The sequence below is a fragment of the Ochotona curzoniae genome, unplaced genomic scaffold (genome assembly GCF_017591425.1).
Source record: "Ochotona curzoniae isolate NIBS_2020 unplaced genomic scaffold, NIBS_Ocur_1.0 contig_3037, whole genome shotgun sequence".
NCBI lineage: Eukaryota > Metazoa > Chordata > Mammalia > Lagomorpha > Ochotonidae > Ochotona > Ochotona curzoniae.
In genome coordinates this window covers 3,990,816-3,998,061 of record NW_024465699.1, presented here as the reverse complement: position 1 = coordinate 3,998,061, position 7,246 = coordinate 3,990,816, and the positions used below count along the sequence as shown (strand labels likewise).

Below are 7,246 nucleotides of genomic sequence, written 5' to 3'. Positions count from 1 at the left end.
CCTTTCCAATAAAAAGATAAATAATTTTTTTTTAATGGCAGAGCAATTGTCCTGGATGGTGGAGCCTTGGATTTTAGGGGCCTGGGACCCACAACCCTTTCTACAAGATACCAGATTTCACCAGTAGAACCATAGAAATAAGTAAAACCTGAAGTCTCAACATATAGATAGTAACAGCGATGACAGATAAATACAGATGCATGGAATTCAAATGCTAGGTGAAACACTTTTAAAATGAAAGAAGTTTAAAAGATTCTAGTATTCTCTGTGGCTGGAAGCTGAAAGTCTGAAACTCTGATGTTTAAGCTCTATTCTAGATCATAGCTGCAACTCCCTCAGGATACAAGCAAGAGATGATATTCCCACAAAGATAGATCCTTGGTTATGCAGGTTTCCCAAGGAGTGGATCATGACGACCGTAGTGTAGGGACTTGCCATAGTATGGCTGCGTCCCAGTCTACTCATGCTACAAGGTCAGCAATGGGGTTAAATGGCTTGGATGAATCATTTTGTGGTAGAACCTTAAGGGATCGTAGCATTGCTCAATCTGAAGAGATCTGTTTTCATTTCAAGTACAGTCAAGATCATCACAGAGACCAGAGCCTGTACAAATTCAGAAAGGCAGCAACAGTGGAAGAACTGCTGACTCCAAACAGCCAAGTCCTCAGGAGTCGTGCGTAAGCCCTAGGAAAGAGGACTGCATCTTCAGAAAACAGTAACTTAGAAATCCAGGCCGGAGAAAATTGTGAGAGAAAGCAAACGGAACCTGCGCGCCAGTTTCTAAGAGAGAATGAAACGTTGTCTTAGATCGGAAGCACCAAACAGTTCAGAGGAAGCTTCACCTACAAAATCAGACAAGGAGTTGGTGGAACAGAGGAGTATCATAGTGGACAATCATGGAGATTTCCAAGGAACTAAACGAGCTTGTTGATGTCTTCTACTGGAAGATTGTGAAAAGAGCAAAATATAAAAGGTGAATGTAAGTGAACAGGGGCCACTTAATTCTGCAATAGTGGAAGAAATCGCAGGCTATCTGACTGTCAATGGTGTTGATGACAGTGAGTCAGCTGTTATAAACTGATGGCTGTCAGCCTGATGGGAACACTAAGCAAACTAGTACTGGTTCCTATGTGTTGCAGGAAAAATCAGTAATCAAAAATGGGGATTCAAATGCCCAAACTTCAATATTCCTTGAGAGTAGCAAGGACAGTTATCTAGATAATACCAGGCTATGCACAAATTCTTAAGTGCAGGTCAAGTTGAAGGACCACAAAATAGTAAGTGCCTGGGCTGGGCGTGATGGTCTAGAGGCTAAAGTTCTCATCTTGCATGTGCTGGGATCCCATATGGGCACCGGTTTTAATCCCAGAAGCCCCCCTTTTCCATCCAGCTTCCTGCTTGTGGCCTGGAAAAGCAGTCAAGAATGGCCCCAAAGTCTTGGGATCTTGCACTCGCATGGAAGACCTGGAAGAAGTCCCTGGTTCCTGGCTTCGGATCAGCTCAGCCCTGGCCATCGCAGTCACCTGAGGAGTGAATCAACAGATAGAAGGTCCTCCTTTCTGTCTCTCCTCCTCTCTGTATATCTAACTTTCCAGTAAAAATAAAATGAATCTTCAAAAATAAATAGTAATTGTCTGCCTGTCTATGGAACGTGTTAATCAGCTGACTACTGAGCCAGCTACAGGCCCTGTTTCTGAAGTTCAGTCATCTTTAAAGGATTCTGGGGAAGAAGTAAATATGGCGGGAGATGGCAGTGCTCCATAGAGCACTGTGATGAAAACACCAGTAACATCCTGGACACGACTCTTGAAAGTATGCTGCCGTCTGGAGATCCGGAACCATCCTCTGTTCCAGGCTGTGTTTCAGCCCAGATGATGTCTTTATCAGAACCTCAAGAGCCTCGTTGTACCCTGCGAACTTCACCATGAAAGGCGATACCCAGAGCCAGTCCCACTAAGAGCAGTTCTTCTTACAGAGATAATGGACAATTTGAGGAAAATAATTTTAGCCCCAGTGAAACAAATCCAGCTGTTAATGATACTGTACGCTAATCTCCTACAAATCCTGATGAAATTTCTGAAAATGGAAAGAATAAATGTGATTTTAGTAACTATGAAAGTGATGGTCTGAATCAACCACCCTCAGAGGCAAGACTGAATACTGGACATCTGCCATCTGCCAAGGAAGAGTGCCAACCAGCTCATTGCAGAAGAGGAAGATGATGATCCGGATGTTTATTGCTTTGAATCAGATCACGCAGCGCTAAAACACAACAAAGATTATCAGAGACTGTTACAGATGCTTGCTGTATTCAAGGGTCAGCACTCACAAGCAATGTAAGACCTTGAAAGTTTGAGCAAACACCAGAGAGAAGCACTAAAAAATCCCATTGGATTTATGGAAAAACTCCAGAAGAAGGCTGATATAGGGCTTCCATATCCACAGAATTGTTCAGTTGCCTGAGACTGTATGGGACCAGCATACAAATAACCTTGGGAATTTTGAAAGAAAATTTAAAACTTATAAAAGACATACTAGGAGAGTTAAACTAGTTTCTGATAAAGGTTTTACCTGCTAGACCCAAAAGTGCTTTAAATCCCAAGAAGGATGAAGAATTTCCTTCATACTCTATGCTGCCTATGAATGATGGTCCAGAAGGCTCAACTAGTCTTCCTCAGATAAGAGGCTGTCTGTGTGATGATTCCAAACCAGAAACACTTAACCAATTGCAGAAGAACAGAAAAAACTTGAACAGCTTCTCCTGGAATATACCCTCCTGAAGAAGGATCTCAACACTGGCAGAAGACAGCAGATGAACTGGGCAACAGGACAGCAAAATGGGTTGCAAGCTGAGTACAGAAATATTACATAAAGCTAATTCAAGTGGGCATTCCAGTCCCAGGCAGACTACCTACTATCCAAAAAGTCTTCAACAAGCAGAAGACAGCACCCACCCACTTAATAAGCATCTCTTCAAACCTTCCACCTTTATGACTTCACATGAAGTATCGGTGTGTGTGTGGGGATGAAGATGATGACAGATCCTGTTTTCATGATCACATGAACACTGCTCTTGGAGTAGAATCATATGAAGAAAGTATTCCTATCACGTATAGGAATTTACCTAAATACCAAAAAATGATCACAATTTAAAAAGTTGAAGAAGCGGAAACTTCAGCAAATGCAGACTTAAAGTGAATTTATGCAGCACGTTGGCTTCAGATGTGGTAAGTGCGGCAAAGAGCCCATCCAGGGTGCTGGGTGGCACTGCCAGGATTGTCCTCCAGAAATATCTTTGGATTTCTGTTATTCTTGTTCGGATTGCCTGCACAAAACAGGTATCTACCAGGAAGATCACCAATGAGAACCTATTTATACATCAGAGACATTCTTGGAAATGACTGTGTGTCCAGGGCACCAGTTATAATTACTACGACCCAAACTACTTTCCAGCCAACAGGTGACATGGAAGAGAACATCATTTACTAGTACTCTTCAAACATAACAATGGTATCATTGTTCAGTATGTGCGCAGTTTGAAAAGATTCTCTGCTCTCCCTGAAATGACACCCACAGTAGGAGAGCTTCCGGAGTGTTCTCCTCAAGTCAAGCTCTGCACGGTTGTGGCTCTAGATCACTGTCCAGCAGCCGGACATTCCTGGTCAGCAAGGGGTTTCTGGTGAGCTTCCCCCACCACCTTAAAAGCCTTTTAGGTGATGATCTTAAATAGGTGAGATGGAAATGAGGGCACACGTGAAAGCGAGAGTAAATTCCAACGGTTTCAGAGAACTTGGTCATAAATATAAGCAGAAGACAAAATATCTTTATTAAAAACAGCTTAGTAGCCTTCAGTTCTGTGAAAATAGTTTTCAGCACAGGAACTGACTTCTTTAGACGCAGTTTTAACAAATGGTGGTGTTTGCTTCTAGGATATCCACTTTAAAAGAACTGGTGGCCTTTGGTACATTGGAGCTGCTTCACCATATTGATATCTAACTTTTTCAAGCACAACGAACTGTCCATAACAGTGAAGCGCTACAGTAGGCAACTGTGACACCGCCTCCTTCACCAACTCATGGTGTGTCAATGTTATAAAATCATCACTCAGATATGTATATATATATTTTTTTAATGTAATGTTAGATCTGAAGCACCAAACAGTTCAGAGGAAGATTCACCTACAAAATCAAAGAGTTGGTAGAACAGAGGAGTACAGTAGTGGACAATCATGCAGACTTTCAATCAGCTGAACAAGCTTGTACAAACTGGTGAAAAGTGTCAGTGGTAGTAACTGCGTAAAGTCTCTAATTCTCAACATTAGGTCCTTTAAAATACACAGCCTTCTGTCTCTGTATTTGCAGTGGTCAGTGCAGCTCATCAAAGAAAAGTGACTAATCATATATATAACAAGAATTCCCTTCTTTGGTAGTCTGGATGAGAGCCCATAAAATACTATATTTTCTTATTATTTAAATAAGTAATTAAATTTAGTCTGTGCAGTGAGCAAGAGTTCACATGCACTCTTTTATATTGATGGATTTTGCTGTGTATCACTTAAAATGTTTTATATGTTTCTCCTTATCCGTATACAGTATGTTCTTGAATAATGTTCATTAGTCAGGAGAATTGTGAGAAATAAGCTATGTGGATACTGTCTGTTTATTTAAACAAACAAACAAAAAAACAAAGGTAAGTATTAGGGTGACATCCACCCCTTGTCCATGCCCCATCCCCATTAGGGAAGCCGGCTCACGTTCAAACATGTGTGCAGAATACACATTTGCATTTATGTGCGTGCCATCTTGAGGGGATTTGAAAAATGCCATTCAAAGGGAAGTGCTGTATAGTTTTGAGATCCAAGTTTGCTTTTTTCACATTTTCTGTGATCTTTCTGAAGTTCCCTCATGCCTATGAATTTCCAAAACTTTTTGCACCAGGATAAACTTACCTGACAACTTTGGTTTATTTGGAAGGTTCTGGTTCACTCCAGGGCCACGCCAGGCTGAAGTGACGAGACTGGAACTGAACCTGTGCCTCCCAAGTGTGAGGTGGGGACCCAGTTACCGAGCCATCATCACCTGCTGTATCCCAGGAAGCTGCAACTGGGGGTAAAGGCAAAACATGAACCCCAGGCACTCCAATACACAATGTGGTCCTCTTCCATGGTGACTTACCTGCTGGACTATTAATTTCATTTTCCATGAGTTTTTATAAACACCCTTGTGTAGGTGTGTGCTTGTGACAGACATGTGTGAGCCCATTTTCATCACACACACAACACATATGCACACATGCCTGCCCACAGAGACATGCACCACACACACACATGTGTATACCACACACACACACAGTCACTCACACAAAGGCATGTTTTTCCTCTCTTCAAGAAAATTTACTGCTTCAGGGAAAGTTATTCTGATTCAGAAACCCCCTGGCACGTCTTCTCACTCCCTCATCTCAGGGGGGTCAGAGTCACCCCCGTGGGCTGCCTTCTTGGCTTCCCTAGGCCCAGATCCTAGGGAAGTATCTGCTGGAGTTCCAGGGCAGTGGCGGATGGAAAGATGAGGCTATTTTTCCTGATATCCAGTCCTGAGTGTTGCTGATATGAATGTATTAGGCTTCCCTTAATATGCTCCAATCTGCCTCTGTCAGCCTTGTCTTAAATCTAGTTATAATTTCAGCTGTCAGTTTATTTCCCAGAGTGAACGCAGCAAACAGGACTTTAATGAATCAATCAGCAAGTGCTGTTGTGCAAACAGGAGCTGGAGGAAGTTGTGGCAAGGGTGGAAGGGAGCGGACACCCTGCTCCCTGGGCCTCTCACACTGCCCTAAGGGCTGTGACCTTGGGGGGACCTCGTGCCCCTGCAATGTACAGCTGCACACATATTCAGACCTACAGGTTCCCCCAGGGGCTGTATTAGCAGCCTGACACCACCACCATCACCAAGGAGCACACAGAAGGCCCAGCTTGTGCCTCAGGCTCATGCTCAATCTATCTAGCAAATTAGTGTTGGTTCCATCTTCCTGGGCAGTTTAGCGGACATGTGACACAGCCACGCAGGCTTGAGGAATCTCCACTGGGGGACAGAAAGTTTAGGCTCATTCTTATCAAGGGACATGAGAAGAGCAAGTTCTTTTTTGGACATATGGGTCTTCAGGTGTACAATGTGATGGTTGGAGCCACTGTTGCTGTTTCGCCCTTCCTTGGGGGTAGAAAACCAATGTTGAGAATGGTCATTGGAAGAATGCTTGAGTCTGGGAGGATGTGATGAAACCTCACAATGAACCCAACTGGGGAATAACCTAGTTTCTGACTTTTTTTTTTTTAAGATTTATTTATTTTACATGAAAGAGATACAGAGAGAGGGAGGGGAAAGAGACAGAGAGGAGATCTTCCATCCACTGATTCACATTCATTCAAATGTTTACAACAGCCAAAGCTTGGCTGGTGTAAAGGTGGGAACCAGGAGCTTCTTCAGGGTCTCCCACATGGGCACAGGGTCCCAAGGCTCTGGGCCGTCCTCCTCTGCTTCCCTAGCCCTTAAGCAGGGATCTGGAAGGGAAGTGGAGCAGCCAGGACTAGAACCGGTACCCATATGGGATGCCAGCACTGTATAGTCAGGGGATTAGCCTGTTACATCACTGCACCAGACAGGAGGAGCAACAGAAAACTTGAGAGCCTTCTGAGTGCAAGCTTGTGGACCCCTGAGACAAGTGGGGCTGGAGGCAGAATAGATTAGTGGGTACTTGGGCATCACCCAACTCTGAGGATCTGCCCACTCAATCTTAGGGCTGAATCTGCCAGAAGACAGCAGAGACTCTTAGTGCCTTCAGATAAATAAATAAATCCTTTTAAAAAAGGAATGGGAAATAAAAATAGACACACAGATTGGGGTGACCATGTGAGGGTGCAGGGAGCTGTCTAGCCATCTGCTAGCCAGGGAGAGAGGTACCCTGGGCATGGCGTCATGTTCTCAGACTGCTGGCCTCTGGTATTGTAAGAGAGTGAGTCACCCTCATTGAAGCCACCCAGTTGGGGGTACTTGTTCTGGCCCTCCCAGCACATTAACATGGTCCTTGGCACTCTGAGGCCTACAAGAACCAGTCAGCAGACAGCCAGAGGAACAGACGGAGAACAATGCAATGACTTTGTCCAGTATTTCAACTGGCCTTGGGCAAATCTGAGCGGTGACCTACTTAAGTACAAGTAGCACAGGCTTGGGCAAAAGTAAAATTATTTCAAAAC

The 7,246-nt window shown here is 43.8% G+C and overlaps 1 pseudogene; it reads left to right on the top strand.

Moving 5' to 3' along the window:
* The first annotated feature begins 370 nt into the window (after positions 1–370).
* On the top strand, positions 371–3,464 carry LOC121155713 (annotated as a pseudogene).
* The last annotated feature ends 3,782 nt before the right edge of the window (positions 3,465–7,246 follow it).